The 18,491-nt window shown below is 38.4% G+C and overlaps 1 long non-coding RNA gene across 1 annotated transcript; it reads left to right on the top strand.

Annotated features, from left to right (window-relative positions):
* The first annotated feature begins 253 nt into the window (after positions 1-253).
* LOC129048533 (uncharacterized) lies at positions 254-15,429 on the top strand. The gene is made up of 4 exons (XR_008510912.1): positions 254-624; positions 844-894; positions 1,069-1,122; positions 15,292-15,429. It is a non-coding gene; the product is annotated as an uncharacterized LOC129048533 (long non-coding RNA).
* Positions 15,430-18,491: the final 3,062 nt, after the last annotated feature.

Genomic DNA, 18,491 nt, shown 5'->3' with positions numbered 1-18,491 from the left:
AGAGACGCGGTTTCGCCATGTTGCCCGAGCTGCTCTCAAACTCCTGAGCTCACCTCAGTCTCCCAAAGTACTGGAATTACAGGCATGAACCCCTGTGACTGGCCTATCTTCGTTTTGAATTTTAAAGGTACAGTCAGACATTTCACATGAAACACATTATGAATCAATGAAAATGTTATATTTTATTTGTATAGGTGTGAAAATAGACAGTCAGCTGGATCTAGGGGTATGCTTTGGCTCATACCTCCAGTCGGTATTAAAGCTGATGTAAAAAGGCTCACTGCTATCATTTGAATGTGTCCTCCGAAGTTCATATGTGGGAAACTTAACCCCCAATGCATCAGTGTTTGGAGGCAGAGCCTAACAAGAGGTGGCTGGGTCATGAGGGCTCCGCCTCATGAATAAATTAACGCCGTTATCGCGGGAGTGGGTTTGTTATCTCAGGAGTGGGCTCCTTATGAAAGTGTGAGTTTACTCCCCTCCCTTCCCTCGCCCTCTCTTTGCTCTTCCATTCATCTGTCATGTGAGGAACAGTGTTCTTCCCCCGGCCCCGGTAGGATGCAGAATTCAAGGCGCCATCTTAGAAGCGGAAGCCAGGGTGTATTACACAGAACTTCCCAAACGGTTGGGGTTTTTGTTTTTGTTTTTGTTTTTACTAAATTGTGATTGTTATCACTAACACAAATATTTAAGTTTATTTCTATATCTTATAGTAATAGGAATATAAATATATTAGAAAATGGTTAGAAAATAAACTCAAAGGATTTGGGCATATTTTATCAGTCCTATTTTGCTATAGCTCTGTACTCTCTTGCTTCTAATATAAAATGTTCAATATTCTAGAAAGGAGATAACATGCCTTCACCCACAGTGAGTCTGGAAAGGTGGGACCAGGTAGGTTCTCCTTCTATTCTCATTGTCTGCCTACTTCTCAACCTTAAGCAAAATATTCGACACATATTAGTCACAGTCATGTCCTTAGTTTTTATTTTCTTTAATATTCCATCACATAGAAATCATGTGGTATCTACACTTAGCAAGGATCTTCACAATGTTTTGTCTCAACAGAGGGCTGACCCCTGAGACCTGTGCTAATTCTAAGACAACTGAGGCCCCAAGAAGGTATTTCATCTTCTACTTCCCTTGAATCCCCTTCTGTACTCAGCACAGTACTGCAAACATAGGAGGACCATTTGAGGCCAAACTGGTGGGGTTTTTTGTTTGTTTTTTTTGTTTGTTTGTTTGAGACAGAGTCTCGCTCTATCGCCCAGGCTGGAGTGCAGTCGCACAATCTTGGCTCACTGTAACCTCGCCTCCCAGGTTCAAGCAATTCTCATGTCTCACCCTGCCAAGTGGCTGGGACTACAGGCATGAGCCGCCGTGCCCAACTAATTTTTTGTATTTTTAATAGAGATGGGGTTTCGCCATGTTGGCCAGGCGGATCTCAAACTCCTGACCCCAGATGATCTGCCCGCCTTGGCCTCCCAAAGTGCTGGGATTATAGGCATGAGCCACCGTGCCTGGCCAGAACTGATGTTTTTGGTTTTGGTTTTGGTTTTTTTGGAAACAGGGTCTCTCTCTCTGTCACCCAGGCCAGAATGCAGTGCCATGAACATGGCTCACTGCAGCCTAGACCTAATGGGATCAAGCGATCCTCCTGCCTCAGCCTCCAAAGCAACTGGGACTACAGGTGCATGCCACCACACCCAGCTAATTTTTTAACAAAAATTTGTAGAGACAGGGTCTCACCATTATGCCCAGGCAGGTCTTGAACTCCTGGGCTCAAGCAATCATCCTGCCTTGACCTCTCAAAGTGCTGGGATTACAGGTATGAGCCACTGCACCTTGCCTTACTGTTGCTTTTTACTAAAGAATGTGTGGTAAAATGTATAAAATGAAGAGTAGATAGTACACTCAAAATTTACCAAAAAGGAGAAAAACAGAATAACAATAGGCTGCGTTTGAAGTATAAAATTTGGTGATCTTTAAAATTAATTTCTTTTCTTTTTTTTTTGAGACGGAGTCTTGCTGTGTCACCCAGGCTGGAGTGCAACGGCATGATCCCGGTTCACTGCAACCTCCGCCTCCCAAGTTCAAGTGATTCTCCTGCCTCAGCCTCCCGAGTAGGTGGGATTACAGGCCCCTGCCACCACGCCTGACTAATTTTTGTATTTTTAGCAGAGATGGGGTTCCACCATGTTGGTCAGACTGGTCTCAAACTCCTGAACTCAGTGATCCACCCTCCTCGGCCTCCCAAAGTCCTGAGATTACAGGCATGAGCCACCGTGCCCGGCCTAAAATTAATTTCATAAAAGAAAAACAAAACCAATACACCACTATTTTATAGTGCCTAAAACAGCTAGCTTTAGCTCTTATTTTTAAAGTAACCAACACCAAGAAAGTCCTAATAATAGTTTTATATATACCTATGTCAGACAATTTTTAAAAAGTGGCGGTAATTAAATTCAACGACAATTTGGGTGGCTTCTTATTTAAGACATGATACCAAAAGCCAAAAGGAGCTCAAAGATGAAGTCTACTTGACTTTGCCTTGAAAAAATTAAAGTATAATAAATAATGACATGGAAATAACTGTAATATAGAGCAAAATTTTAGACTTGTAAGTGAGAGATCAGGTGATGGAATAGAAGGGGCAGACAGGAAGATTTTATGGAGGAAGTAACCTTTCAACTGAACCTTGAAGAAATAGCAAGACTTTGACAAACAAAGAGGAGGATATTCCACACACAAGGAACTAAATAACATCCATGAAAAAAATCAATAAAGCCCATGCCTATGTTGACATTTCTGTTCTCAACTGAATGGTCACTTCAGTTACCTGAAGACTGTCTCTTTTTCTTTGAGCTGTTAATCTAAAGTTGTGCTTCTGAGCAGAGCTATTTTTATTTCCAGAAGTATCACCTACCAAACTAGAGATCAGCCACTGTCACTAAGTTATAGCCCAACTACTTCACATGGGCCTAGCCCTAGGCAAGTTGAAGGCCTACAGAGAATTTAAGGGTGTGTAAATTCCCAATAATTAAAAAATTTAGAAAATCTAATCAATCACGCTGAAAGAGAGTGGCCTATAGTAGCAAGTGTAAAGGCTCTAGAAGAGATGATTGGGACTTAGTTATCTACTAACATTGAACCTAGTTTCAATTCATTGTCCTTTTGGAGACTTTTATCAACTATTCTTAGTGCAATAGGTTCTGTCAGTGCCTGGTACATAGTGGGTGCACAATACATATTAGGTAAGATACAGAACTTTTTTTTCACATGGCTTTCTACCCTCTTTGTAATAAAAACTATTCACATATTATATTAAAAGTACTTGCTTTGGGCCAGGCGCAGTGGCTCACACCTGTAATCCCAACACTTTGGGAGGCCGAGGCGGGTGGATCACCTGAGGTCAGGAGTTCAAGACCAGCCTTACCAACATGGTGAAACCCCATCTCTACTAAAAATACAAAAATTAGCCAGGCATGGTGGCATATGCCTGTAATCCCAGCTACTCGGGAGGCTGAGGCAGGAGAATCACTTGAACCTAGGAGGTGAAGGTTTCATTGAGCCAGGATCATGCCATTGTACTCCAGCCTGGGCGACAGAGTGAGACTCTGGAAAAAAAAAAAAAAAAGTACCTGCTTTGAACCCTCAATTCTACATTTATTTATAGCCTTTTATGTCCAAAGTATTGATGCTTTGTGTACCTCTTCAGTTTGCAGGATGTTTTCTCATACAATATCTTATTGGATTCTCACAACAGTCTAGTGGGATCAGTAGGACAAATACCAGTATTCCTGTTTTACAGATGGAACTACTGAGATTCATGGAGGTCAGGAGACCTGTCCAAGGTCAGAGAACTAAACCTAGATTTAGGCTTAGACATGTCGTCAGTTCTATTTTTCACAGTGTCACAGTTTCCAGACATTAGCAGCATTCCTTACTAGTCGTGCTTAATATTTCTGGCATCAACCATATTAATGTGACATGGTTTATGTAACAATTAATTATGTGTCTATCTATCTTTCTATCTATAATCTATCAAGAGAGCAATATATGTAAACAGAAATGACAAAAGCATTTGTATTTTATTTTCAAGTATAAAAACATACTTTTCATTTAAAAATCCTAATGACAAAGCATTGGTTTAAGCTTAACATTATGGTAATGTTCATGAATAGATTACAGAACAGTTAGAAAAAATGTTAGCTAAATACCTTAACATTTTTCAGAAAATGCTTCTAGATTTTGCTAGAATTGGGTCAATGAGTTATTTCTGAGCATAAATGACATGTGGTGCTAATTGTATTCCTGACATAAAATGTCCTCAAGTTTTCTTTGGCCAATGGACTGAGAACAAGGAGCCTGCCTTACATTTCACAGATCTAAATAATAATTTGATGGTTAGCTCATTACAGGGAATGTGGTAGTGTAAAACAGCCATAGTACATCTATCCCGGAATTTTAGGGTTCCTATAGAATCCCTCCATGATTTGTTTATGATGTAGAGATGATTGACTCTGTCAGTTACTAATAAATGGTAAATAAAAAAGTAACCTGTGATATTAAAGTACTACATTAGCTACATTGTGATTAAATTACAGTAACACCACCAGCTATAAACCTTTATAGAATCTTCTCAACCATGCAGTAATTCTCCTAACTATACTATTATGTAGAGCACAAATATTTCTTTGTAAGTCCAAAGCAATACATCAGGGAAGCGTTTACTGCTGAAGCTAGATTGAGAGTAAATGCATCTTGGGTTGCTATGAATAAAAGCTCTAGCTTCTCATTACTTTATGACAAGACACAGAAATTCACTTTACTTTTCATTTAAGGTTTTCGGCTTCCGTTTATAGATGTATGCCTTCACGCTTTTATTCCCTTCTTGCTTCAGCCGTACGTAATAAATGATTATAAATTTTCACATATGACCACCTCTCTGCTAGTCTCATGCTTAATGCACAAAGTTAGGAAGCTGCAGGTAAAATTTCACAAACACTTTTATTTATGATGTTGTCCTTGGTAACGGAAATTTCAATGTACTGAAATGAAAAGTATGATTAAAGGGATACAACGTCCTGACAAGGATAGTAGAGGGCAGCCTTCTATTTCCTACTGAAAATATATAATACTTTTTTGACATCAATTTCATAGAGAATAGACATGGGTTAGTCATGGAAAAAAGACACAAACATGTTTCCAACTTCAGTTTTCCTGAATGTTTGCTCTTATAACTTATATTAGAAATATCTCCTCTGAATTGATGAGCTTGTGAATTGAAAAAAAATATTTTATCCCAGTTAAAATGTAATATGAACGACTGAACAGAAATTGAGGAAAAATATAATTTGGAACACATGAGTTCTTTTTCTGAAAAGCAAAATAAGTGGAAAAGTACTGATTTTTTCAAACCATTTTAATTATTGCAATAACTGATTTTATTATTTTAAATCTCTACGTAGTGAGAAAGAATCAAGAAAGATTGGAAAAGTTAAAAACGTTCATAAACATAGTTGTTTAGTTTCTTGTGTATTTCCCAAAAATTGCCTTTAAGCAAACAAAATGCAACCCTAGTGTGCTTCCTGTTTATAAAGTTAAATATCTTTGAGTATTTGAGGCTATATGATTTCCCCTTTTCCTATCATTTAGGGTGAAAAAGAAATTAAACAATTGGCAGGACTTCCCCTAGTAAAGTCACTTCTCAAATAAAATTCTGCTGCTACAAAGTACAGTTTCTGTGCCTGGAAATTAGAATTGCTTGAGACATACTAGTTTCACCCACAAGTCTTATTCTAGTCTCCTACCAGTTAATAAAATGTGTTATCAGGAGACTTGAGTTCAAGGATCATTATAACTCCTTCAGCCTTGTACTGCCACAGCAGGGCATGAGAGCTATTTCCTACTCAGTGGAAGAAGATATAACATCTTGATTTCAAATCTCTGAAAACAAGATATTGTGGAAACTTTAAAATATATATCCTCTTGATTTCATAGCTATGGAAATAAGAAACTGGAAACTTAGTTTAAATAGCTACAGATTTAGCCAGGATATGACCAATCTCTGGCATTGATACCTGGATTATCTTTAGGATATTTTGTGTTCCTAGCTTCAATGTCATGAATTCACTCACAATGTATCTACTGAATTTCCATGTTGTGCTGAGCACCATGCCAAGCCCAGGAAGGAGAGAAGACGCACAAAATGCATCAAGCATAGTGCATGTTGCTCAGGAGCGTAAGTCTGGCAAAGGAGATAAGACTTGCACACGAATAACTAAAATTACAAATCAGCAAATAATCAGAGCCAGATGAGGAGAGAGGGAAATTCCACGAAATTATGCCGCATGGGAAGGGCCCTGCACAGCTGCCATGTGCTGGTTGCTGGGAGTTTGGGTGGTCTATTCGTTGGTCTCAGTTCATGGCTCGGGCAGAGGTCAGTAAACTCAGTAGATTTGAGTGCCGCCAGTTAAGGACCAGGAGCTAAAGCCCCTGCAGTGTCCTTGGTGCCACAGAGCGATCCAGAGCACAGACAGAACAGAAAAGACAGGAAGAAAGAGGAAGAGGGACGGGTCTAGAGAACAGGAGGTAAGACAGCATCAAATGCTCAGTAATGTGCGTGTGATGACACAGGGCGAGTTGAAAAGATCCTTGAAAGACACCTTGCCGGTTTTGCATCAATGAAAATAAGAGGATTTCAAAAGCCTAGGCAGAGGGCTTGCTGTATGCCACACATCCACAGTCAATTACATTTTTAGGAAAGTATTCTACTCATGCATAGGCTAAAAAAATGTAGTCTGTGTAGTGTTTCAACAACCTCGCAGCTTTCTTCCATAACTGTTCCTACAAATACTTTCTGACAGCTTCCATTTGTTGCTCGGCTATTGCAGAACCCTGAAAAATATATTATGTCTCATGTCAGTTATAAAAATAACACCACAAATTATAACCAAAACAAAATTACCCAGTAATTATCATTTAGATGTCCATTTTAATCCTTTTCAGAGTTACCTTTACTTTAGGAGCCAGACAATTTAACACAAGGCAAGCTGGAGGGGTTTATTTAAATCTTTCTCTTTACCATGTGCTGTGATAATATCTGAAATCTACCTTTCTGAGCACTCTGTGACTGCCTTAATCTCAAGAGCACTTCTAAATACATTGAATACTAACAGCCTTAAATTTGACAAAAATAGGCATAGTAAACATGTGGTGTCAATTATGGGAAAACCCGAACAAAGGTTAGAGGAATAAGAACAGGGCTCACATTTTCTTTTAACTTGTTAATGTCTCTGACCCTTTTGTACAAAAATCACTTTAATCAACATTATATACATTTCATTGTGGCCTTACCATTTAACAGCCTGTAAAAAATGTTTAGCTATCAATTATACACATCAAGTTGATATGCTCCAGGACTGGGAGCCATTTATGCTTGCAATTAAACCTGAGGGGACTTGAGGAGACCCACATGGTTAGCCAGCCCTCCTTTCTCCACCCGACTTAGCTTTTTTGAAGCTTGCAGAGATGAGGAAGCTTAATTAAACTTATCGGAGACCTCTTTTTCCATCCTAGAAATTGGAGAGCCATGATCATAGGTATAGAGATGTTGAAATCTAGGTCCTTCTTTCTCCTCCTCTTATACCATCCCCTCTCCCATGTACTCACATAGCCACAGTCACATACACATACAGATTTTAGTCAAACAAATTTGTTAAAAATAGATTCTTAGGCCAGCCATGGTGGCTCACACCTGTAACCTCAGTACTTTGCAGGCGGATGGTGGAGATTACTTGAGGCCAGGAATTTGAGACCAGCCTGGGCAAATAGGTAGGCCACATCTTAAAAATAAATAAAAAGTGAAAAATAAAAATAAGTAGATTCTTGACTTGCTTTGGGTCTCATCAGAAGCCAAAACAATCATCCAAGTCTAAGTATGGCCACTGATGTCTGCAGTGCTGGTGTGAGATGTGGGTCAGTGCACACCAATGCTCCACCCATAATCACGAACCAGAGGCCACACCATGGCTTCCATCCTCCTAATCCTGTATAAAAGTTGATGGGGTGTGCAATATAAAATGATAAGAAGAGATTCTCAATTAAGTGATCTTGAACTGGGGCAGCTTCAGACCCAACTCAACAACCCCAAATCTTCTTTAACAATCTACATAGAGAAGAAGGATTAATGTCCAGCTGTGCTAACAAATATTTTAAATGATGTTCTACATATATCTGAAGGCTATGAAGGTTAGCACTCCAAAGCAGGTAAATATTTGGCTTCTTTTATTTTACTTCATGGGTTCTTCCTTTCCTTTCCTTCCCTGCAACCTCATACTCTGAGATAAGAGGACCCAGCCACTGGATCTCAAAGCAAATGTTAAAATACCACTCCCTCCACATTCATTCAGCCACTCAAATATTTAATTAGTGTCTATCATATCTAAGGCATTATGCTAGGTACTGTTTTCAATTTAGTACGAATACTTTTTATAATACAATATTCCATAGACAGTGTGGTAGAGTCAAATTCATCTTTACATGATGTAGTACCAAATTCCAAAAAAAGAACTTCCTTTTTAGATTGGGCAGTCTGAGGAATTAGAGAAAAAAAAATATCTCCAAATGTCAGTTAGGAGGAGCCATCCACTCTTCAACCTTACAGGAGGTGGAGAAGGTGGGATTTTGATGTTCACAAGCCCATTAAGACAATTTTCAAATGCCATGGTTTGGCTGATACGTAGAACATTAAGAATATTTTGAGGCAGTCTGCTGTGTGCAAGGAGCATCTATTTTAATTGATGCATTTTGACGGTAACAATGTTGTAGTCTATGGTCTCTTCCTCCATGTGTTCACGTGTTAAAATAAATAGTGGTGTACATAGCAAGGGAAGGTGAGAAAACATATTGCCATATCTTTCTTAATATTCTACTATTGTATGATCTTAGCACTTTTTGGCTTTGCTCCTGAAAGCATGTTTTCTTCTCGTGCTTGTTCCTGAGGCGGTGTTCAACATACTAAACTAATGAATAAGTCATTATTTATTGGAAGACTTTGTATATATGAATCGGAAATACTACTTCCCATCTAAAAATCTAATTGTGTATCTCTTGTGGAGGTAAATACCCATATAGATCAATTTTTTATTAAAAAGGGTATATTTTGTTTAAGGGAGCTTTTTAAAAATATCTTTTCTATTTGTAGACCCAACTGTTAACTATTTATTAACATGTCAACGTCTAAAAGTCTCACATAGTTATAGTCTCCTACTCATACCCTCCTGGGCTTAAAATAGGTCTATGCATCCCCAAAACTACCTAAGAAAATGGGAGACACTTGTTGAAAAATATTAGCATGTCTGCTTTCTGGTTTAATACTGGTTAGTTTTTGATGTTCAGTAAAATTGAGATTCCTTAAAAATTTAGCTTTTAAATTTAACTTTTATGTGATTACTGTGAAATGCAGTAATCACATATTTGTTGATTAGATTTTTATTATAAACAATACTTCATGGTTTTATGAAGTGTTACAAATTGCCTATAAATGAACTTGGACTGTTTTAATTGGTTTAAGAAGAGCCAAAAGGAAGAAAGTCTGGATTCGTTTTTAAAACCTGAAAATATGTGGTGATACAAACAAGGAAGAAAAGGAAGTTTCTTGGTTCTTTTCTCCACTCCAGGAGAGATGAAGCATATGCATGAGTTATTACAATGCATTGATCTGACTCCAACCTGAAGTTACCAAGGTTTTATAAGGCTGCAATAAAGCTTTCTTTGCATTAACCAGCCAAGCACATAAACATTTTAATGAACTGTTTTTACATGGTTCACTGGGCAGCTACCAGGCTATTATAATACAAATCACCACTCCGCCACATCCAGCTTTCTCATGATGGCTGTACTTTTTTCAGCTTACCAAATGCAAATTGAATATCACAGCTATGGAGCTTAATCAAATACTTGACTATTCGAGCATAGGAAATTCTCAAGCCCAGAATTTACTGTATTCTAGGATAGTCTGTTCAAAGAACTGAATCTTAGAGAATTTTTATTCTCAAGCTTCTAAACCAAAAGTGAAGTTTATTGTGATAATCATTTGAGACCGCTAAAAAATAAGATCCTCAAAGTCACCACTCTGTGTTAAAATGGTTTTAGGCAATGAATGACAGTGTGGCCATGAGAAGCAAGTGGCTGAATCATCATTAGTCACAGAAGAGATGGTATCCCCAAACTGATATTTCTCTTAGTGACCTGAAGGTTTGAATGAATTATTGAACTCAATACCAATGCAGATCAAATCTCCTTGGAATAATTAAGGATCATTACTGACAAATGTTTGTGTACATTCTAGTCAACACTTAAAGTAACACTAAATTATAAAATATTTATCATGTATTCTGAGAGCTTCATGACACTGTATTTTTAAGATTAAAGATTAGCCCAACACATAATTTAATAATGAATGCAAAGTATAAATGAATATTTAACAAACCATACCACGTTTTTTGTCTTAACATCTGTTCTGCCAGTGGTATGACTGAATGAAAAATGGCTCCATGATGTATTGTCCTGCTGCCTAATGCTCCAGTGGAAACAAGGTGTTTTCACCTTGATGCGGCCTTTAAAATAAATTAATTTGTTAACATTTAAAAATGCAGTGTAACCGATGACATAAAACATTTATAAGACAGTTTATGACCCAACCAACCATGTTCTAATCCAATAATGTTTATTAAAACATTTTATTTGACTAATCATTTCATGGCCAAGATTTGGAAATGTTTGTTTTTCAGGTTGAGTCAAGGATTTAAATGGTTCTAATGGTACCATAAAGATGTTATATGGTGTTAATATAACTTGAGTATTAAAAATATAATGAATTTGCTATTTATGAACCATTAAGTTTTGCCTCACCCCCAGAATAAATTTTATATCATTACAGACCTATTAATACACCCTCTTTGTTTTTCCATCTTCCCTAGGATATACATATTCACAAGCCAAATTTATAGATACATAAAGATAAGTGAGAATTTTTTTTTATTCTGGAAAGTGTGTTTGCATTGAACAGAGGATATAAAATGGTGCTTTTTTCACTTTAAGTTTTCTTCATAGTTAATCACCTCAGTGTTTCTAAGCTAGGAATCACTCCATATATTAATAAAACATGGGTCAGATAAGCAACTTCATTCTAGTAGAAGTTTTTAACTCCTCTGCTAAATTAAAACCAGGTGAGAAAGCTTTCTTTCTTATTTCTTATTGAAAATTGAAGAATGTTAGATTTTTCCAACTATGCACACCATTTAAACTTAGCAATTCTGGGACTATAACATAGTTATTCTAGCTTTTAAAACATTTGTATGTACAAACATATTTGCCAGTAAGACATTGGAGATATTCTCAAAATCTAGCTATGGAGTAACTCTGGACCATCTGCTAGGTAGAATATTATGGAGCCATTAAAAATCTTGTCTGTGAAAGTGAAATAAGCTAGGAACAGAAAGTTAAGCACCACATAGTCTCACTCATATACGGAAGCTTAAAAAAAAAAAGTTGATGTCACTGAAGTAAAAAGCAGAAAAGAGGCTACTAGAGGCTGGGAAGGGGCGGGAGAAGGGCAGGATAGGAAGAGATTTGTTAAAGGATACAAAATTACAGCTAGATAGGAGGAATAAGTTCTAGTGTTCTCTAGCACTGTAGAATGACTATAATTAATAATAATATATAGAAATTCAAATATCTAGAAGGAGGATATTAAGTGTTCCCAATATAAACAGATGATGAATGTTTGAGATGCTGGATATGCTAATTATCCTGATTTGATCACTATACATCATGTATAATCACCTCCCTATGTACTCCATCAATATGCATGATTATTGTGTGTCAATTTAAAAAAAATTTTTTTTGAGATGGAGTTTCACTCTTGTTGCCCAGGCTGGAGTATAGTGGCACGATCTTGGCTCACTGCAACCTCCGTCTCCTGGGTTCAAGCAATTCTCCTGCCTCAGCGTCCTGAGTAGCTGGGATTACAGGCACCCGCCACCATGCCCAGCTAATTTTTTTGTATTTTTAGTAGAGATGGGGGTTTCACCATGTTGGCCAGGCTGGTCTCAAACTCCTGACCTCAGGTAATCCACCCGCCTCAGCCTCTCAAAGTGTTGGGGTTACAGGCATGAGCCACCACGCTGACCTAAAAAAATTTTTTAATCTTGTCTTTGAAACATACTTAAGACCATAGCAAATGCATATTCTAAGCTAACCATATTAATTCAAATTCAAACAGATATAACACTAGGGCCAAGTGAGGTGGCTCATGCCTGTAATTCCAACACTTTGGGAGGCTGAGGAGGGTGGATTGCTTGAGCCCAGGAGTTCGGGCCAGGTTTGGCAACATGGTGAAACCCCATCTCTATAAAAAATACAAACATTAACCAGGTGTGGTGGCATGGGCCTGTAGTCCCAGATACTTGGGAGGCTGAGGTAGGAGGATCACTTGAGCCCAGGAGATGTAAGTTGCATTAAGTTGTGATCATACCACTGCACTCCTGCCTGGGTGACAGAGCAAGACCCTGTCTCAAAAAAAAAAAAAGAAAAAAGATATAACACTAAAGAGAAAGAAAAAGTAGGGCAGGACATTGAATCTGGTGCTTGAGGAGAGCTACATAAAAGTAAAACAAAGTTCTAAAATAAGATGACAATAAAAAGAAAGTATGAGTAGTTGCTATTATTATTATCAATGAGATCATATATGTATTTGGTTTTTTTTTTTTTGAGACAGGCTCTCACTCTGTTACCCAGCCTGGAGTACAGTGGCACAATCATGGCTCACTGCAGCCTCAACCAACTGGGTTCTGATATCCCACCTCAGCCTCCCGGGCAGCTGAGGCTACAGTCAGTCATACACCACCATGCCCAGTTAATTTTTTGTATTTTTTGTAGAGATGGGTTTACACCATGTTGCTCAGGCTAGTCTCAAACTCCTGGGCTCAAGTGATCCAAACATCTCAGCCTCCCAAAGTGCTGGGATTACAGGCATGAGCCACTGCACCTGTCCCCATATATGTAGTTTATAAAATAATTAAAAACAAAATATTTTTAAAGATAAAGAGTTTGAATTAATACTGCTAGCTTAGAATACGCATTTTCTTCACTCTTCTGCTTTCCCTGCAGTATATGGAGATAGTCTGAATTCAGACATGATGTTTACATATTATTGTTCTTAGGGTAACTCTTTCAATGGTATTATATAAAATTGCGTCTGTCCCAAAATGAAAGTGGAAAGTCACTGTAATAAAGAGAATGATAGGGTGACATCACCAGGCATCATAAAAAGGATCATCTTAATTGTTGTGCACTTGCTCATTTCAAGACCACATATATCGGCCATTTGTTTTTCCTTTCCTACAGTCTCTCTCTGCTGCTGTTCTCCCTCCTCCAAATATTTTCATTTCTTCTGCAAAGCGGAGGACTAAAACTGCAGTTTTAGGTGATTTTCAACTTATGTAATCTTTCTTCAAGGTTTTTCTCAGGTTTACCCTATACTTGCCTATGATAAAAGATTCCCTCAGTTCATAAGAGGATGGATGAAGTGGGGGCTGACGGGAGAGAAGGATCCAGGTATTTTTCAGATTTTCTTTAAACAGGAGAAGTAGAAACTTGCTGTGCTGATGAACATTTTAGCTTGGTTCATATAAAGGCAACAGAGATCTTGTGGGATTCTTGGGAGAACTGAGGGAAGTTAATGAAGGTAAAGCACATGGAACCAGGCAAGCTTCCTAGTAAGTGCTCAGTAAATATTACCCAGCATCTTCTGCATAATCACCAATATCAGCAGTTGCTGCTTTTTTTTTCCTTGACTGCAAGATCAAAAAGGAAATCACAGTTTCGCCCCCAAAATGCTAGAATTTTTCACTGATTCTGTCATCAATTTATTTTCTCTCTAAAGCTCAAACCACTCTAACAATGAAATTCTGTGCTTTAAAAATTCAAGCGAATGAGCAGATTTTAACAACTACAATTGCAAAAAGTTGGATGCTTTTCCAGAAGTGCTTATTAAACTGGTAAGCAAAGGAGATAGATAAAATCAAAACAAAAGATCTGTTCTTATCACATTTAGTAAGAGCAATGCTGGCTTTACTGATGACTTCAGTAGTCAGAAACCTGGATGACATTCATCTCCCTCCCCACGACCCCCACTCCCAAAAAGAGGAACACCCACCTGTATCAGAATATCACTGCATCCTGATCTTATTCCCATGCTTCAATGCCATACCTGATCACACCAGAGCTGTTACTTCTTGTGATTACTCATCCAATATCTATTTTTCACCTTGCAATAGATCCATACAAGGGACCAGGGCAGGGTTTGGCCAGAGAATTTCCTACAAATCCTTAACCTAGGGAAAGCAATACTTTTCAGGTTTAAAGTCAGGGTAGGGTTTGGCCAGGTGCCGGTGGCTCACGCCTTTAATCCCAGCACTTTGGGAGGCTGAGGCGGGCGGATCACAAGGTCAAGAGACCGAAACCATTCTGACCAACATTGTGAAACTCCGTCTCTACTAAAAATACAAAAATTAGCTGGGCGTGGTGACACATGCCTGTAGTCCCAGCTACTCGGGAGGCTGAGGCAGAAGAATTGCTTGAACCTGAGAGATGGAGGTTGCAGTTAGCCGAGATTGCGCCACTGCACTCCAGCCTGGGCAACAGAGTGAGACTCTGTCTCCAAAAAAAAAAAAAGAAAAGAAAAGAAAAAAAAAAAGTCATGGCAGAGTTTGACAGATGGAGCCGCCAATTTCTATCAAAGCTTATCAGCTGTAGGAGTCACAACAGGATGGTGTCAACCCCAGGATATCAGGTCCCAGATGAAACCCAACTTTCTTTGCTGTTTCAGAAGCCACCTAGAAAGTAGAAATGGGAAGCAAATTCACTATGTCTCCCTTGTCAATTAGCAAACTTTCTAAATGCTTTTTGTCTGCCCTTGAATTTGGACATCCCCTTTTCTAGAGTCAGCCTGGAACATTTATAAAGTGGAAGCCACTGAACTGTCTAAAGGCCTTTAGAAAATTGTCTAAGCATCTTTGCAATTGCCTCTTTTCTTCCAGCCCTACCCCCACCTCACCCCTTGGATGTGGACCACACACTGCTATGCCATAAGCATCAAACATTTCCCACTTGTGATTTTATGCCAAATCATAACCATGATTCAGAACACTAAAGGACTCTGGCTCATTCTAACCTAGTTTCCTGTAAACTACATACAGTGATAGTTTCTTTTTTGTTTTTCAGAGTGGAGGAAGAAGAGAATCACCACATATCATATTTAGAGGTCCTGCAAAAAGGGCAGAGCGAGTTTCATGTTTTGAGTGCAGCAGATGCATGGGCAAAGCATCACACAGCTGCTCCATGGAAGTGACAATGAGCCTTGTCTTTCACACGTAACTCCAGGAACCAGGGGAAACAAAACCAATTCCACCCAGAGGTACAGACAAAGAAGAGCACCCTCCCAAAGGAGCCTGCATGATAAGTGGCCACGGCGAACATCACTGTGATCAGTCAGAAAGGCAGGCGAGTTATTAGCTTAGCCCTGAACCTCCTACTTAATGTAGAACCAGTGGTGATGGTTAACAGACCCTGGCTGCAGTGACAAGCCTGGGACCTGCTCGAGGAAATCCAATTGAAAAGCAGCCAAGAGGAACAACAAGCTAGAAACAGATGTTCCAGCTACCAGGATGTGCACACATTTAACCTGAATATGTAGTTGGGGTGGGATGGGAGCATTCGTTTCTAAATATAGTGATTTCACCTCTTCCCCCATATAGATATTGTCAAGTTCAATTATAGCCATCCACATTAGTTTTGTCAAATTTTCAGCAATTTCTTTAAAATAAGAAGATGTCAGAATGATAACTGCTATTAAGGGAATTCAGGGTATTTGATTTATCTACCCAGTCTTACTAAAACATTTCAGTTAAATTATCCACTCTTAAACTCCAGTCTCATAGCAATTAAAAATTATCTTTTAAAAAATTGCCCAAATGAAATTCCAACAGTTCATGTAATTATTTGATTTAATATTATCATGTTGGTAAAATATCTTTAAGATAGTTATATTTTCATGAGTCACTTTCTTAGTCACTTCTAGTTCCTAAATAGGGGAGTTTGGGTTGACAGAGGTGTGATAACCATGCAAACAGGGGCTAGAATATAAGCTTGACAGAATCAGTTAATTAGATTTGAAAGAGAGTTGAGTCTTGTGAACCACAGTGATATGTCATGTACATTAGGAAACATTCTCCTTTACGCCAACACAATTCTGGTTTTCTCTAATGGGCTTTATACGAGGAGAGAGACCATCTCACTGTGTTGATTTTTCTCAGGAAAAAAATCAATACTCTCAATGGATTTTAAGTAGATCTAATGTAGTACTGCACTATGCTCATAAGAAGATAAGCATATGTAAAAGATTTTAAAATGTGAATTAATGCATGCCACACTGAAACCAGACCATACCCCACACTCATGTTGTTATTATGTGTACCTAAAGCAAAGAACAGCTGCAGAGTATTTTCTCTGGTAACACTTCATTTTTTATTGGTAGGTTTTAATCCGATACATTTTTGGGGTCACTGAATTCTTATTTGCTTTCGAATGCCCGATTATATCATTCTGCAAAGGATAAAAAGGCTTGAGCCATCATCCTGTGCTGAAATTTATTGAAGGTATTTATGAAGAGGGTGATCTTGAGGAATGCAAGCTTTTAAAATCTAAGAACAGCAGCAAAAATAAATTAATCAGGAATCCATCACTAATTTATACATGAGTCACTTACAAGGAAGGTAAAACGGTTCAGTAAATTATGGATTTACAAATAAACTTGATTCTAGGGCCTTGGAAAATACTTCGATTGGAATATAGATCCATTTTTCCTCAAAACAATTTTCACTTCAACTTCAGATATAGGGGACATAAAACCAAATCCCCTCTCTGAAAATTCAAGGGGAACTCTTTTCTGGTAACATGAGGCATGAGTGGTGATGGTTCACAGGGATTCATCTGCTCTCCACAAACTCAGGGGTGGGACCCGTCTATCGTTTTTCTAACTCATTCCCATGAATTCTAAATTGTCAACACCTAAGGTTAATGATACCTGTCTTTTTGCTGTCATAAACAGTTAGGGTGGTTTAGCAAGAGATAAATCATCTTCACACAGAGGATTGTGCTATTGTTCTCAGCAAACAAAGGACAAAGCTTATTTCTGTATAATGTTAAACACTGTTCTAATGAAATAGGCTTATTTTTTTCCTTTTGTGCATTAATGAAATTATTAGCCTACAACACGTTTCTTTTTTGTTTTGGAACATCTATTCTTCAAAAGTGTGTAGAGTAATAATAGAGAGTTTCTACACATGATGACTCATTCTCATCTCAAAATATACACTGATTTTTAAGGAATGTGCAGAAGGAAAAGCCAACCATCCTTTTGATTATTGGATTAAACACCAGAGCTGCCTTCATCTGAAACATACTCCACTCGATTGAGGACAATACTTTTAGCTACTAAATAAATACACAGAGGAGGTGTGGAGTAACAACTTTACCAAGAATAGCCAACAAGTTCATCTTACAACGACTATGAGCAAAAAGTGTTCATAAAAAATATCTTTTTTTTTTTTTTTTTTGAGATGGAGTTTCACTCTTTTTGCCCAGGCTGGAGTGCAGTGGCATGATCTCAGCTCACTGCAACCTCTGCCTCCCGGCTTCAAGCGATTCTCCTGCCTCAGCCTCCAAGTAGCTGGGATTATAGGCACCCACCACCACACCTGGCTAATTTTGTATTTTTAGTAGAGACAGGGTTTCGCCATACTGATCTCGAACTCCTGACCTCATGTGATCCACCCACCTCCGCCTTCCAAAGTGCTGGGATTACAGGCAGGACCCACCACACCTGGCCCAAAAGAAATCAGAAAAAAAAAAACAATTTTTTCACCCCTTTAAATATTAAATAATTGATTTTTTTCTGAAAATATTTCTTATACAATTCAATAAGCACACTAATTTTAGAATGGAGGGTCATTAATGCTGTAACAAAATTGGAAATATTTGCTATTATATGTTTTTAATATACACTAGGTACATATTAAATACTATATCTGTGTAATAGTTAAACATATTAGCTAGTTCATTAGGTTCATTTAAAATTGGCCGAGCTCAGTAGCTCACGCCTGTAATCCCAGCATTTTTGGAGGCTGAGGCAGGCAAATCACGTGAGGTCAGGAGTTCAAGACCTGCCTGGCCAACATGGTGAAACCCCATCTCTACAGAAAATACAAAAATTAGCTGGGCGTGGTGGCATGTGCCTGTGGTCCTAGCTACTTGGGAGGCTGAGGCAGGAGAACTGCTTGAATCCAGGAGGCAGAGGTTGCAGTGAGACGAGACTGTGCCACTGCACTCCAGCCTGGACAACAGAGTTAGACTCCATCTCAAAA

The sequence above is a fragment of the Pongo abelii genome, chromosome 1, assembly GCF_028885655.2.
Source record: "Pongo abelii isolate AG06213 chromosome 1, NHGRI_mPonAbe1-v2.0_pri, whole genome shotgun sequence".
Classification (NCBI taxonomy): domain Eukaryota; kingdom Metazoa; phylum Chordata; class Mammalia; order Primates; family Hominidae; genus Pongo; species Pongo abelii.
This window is presented reverse-complemented; position numbering and strand designations above follow the sequence as displayed.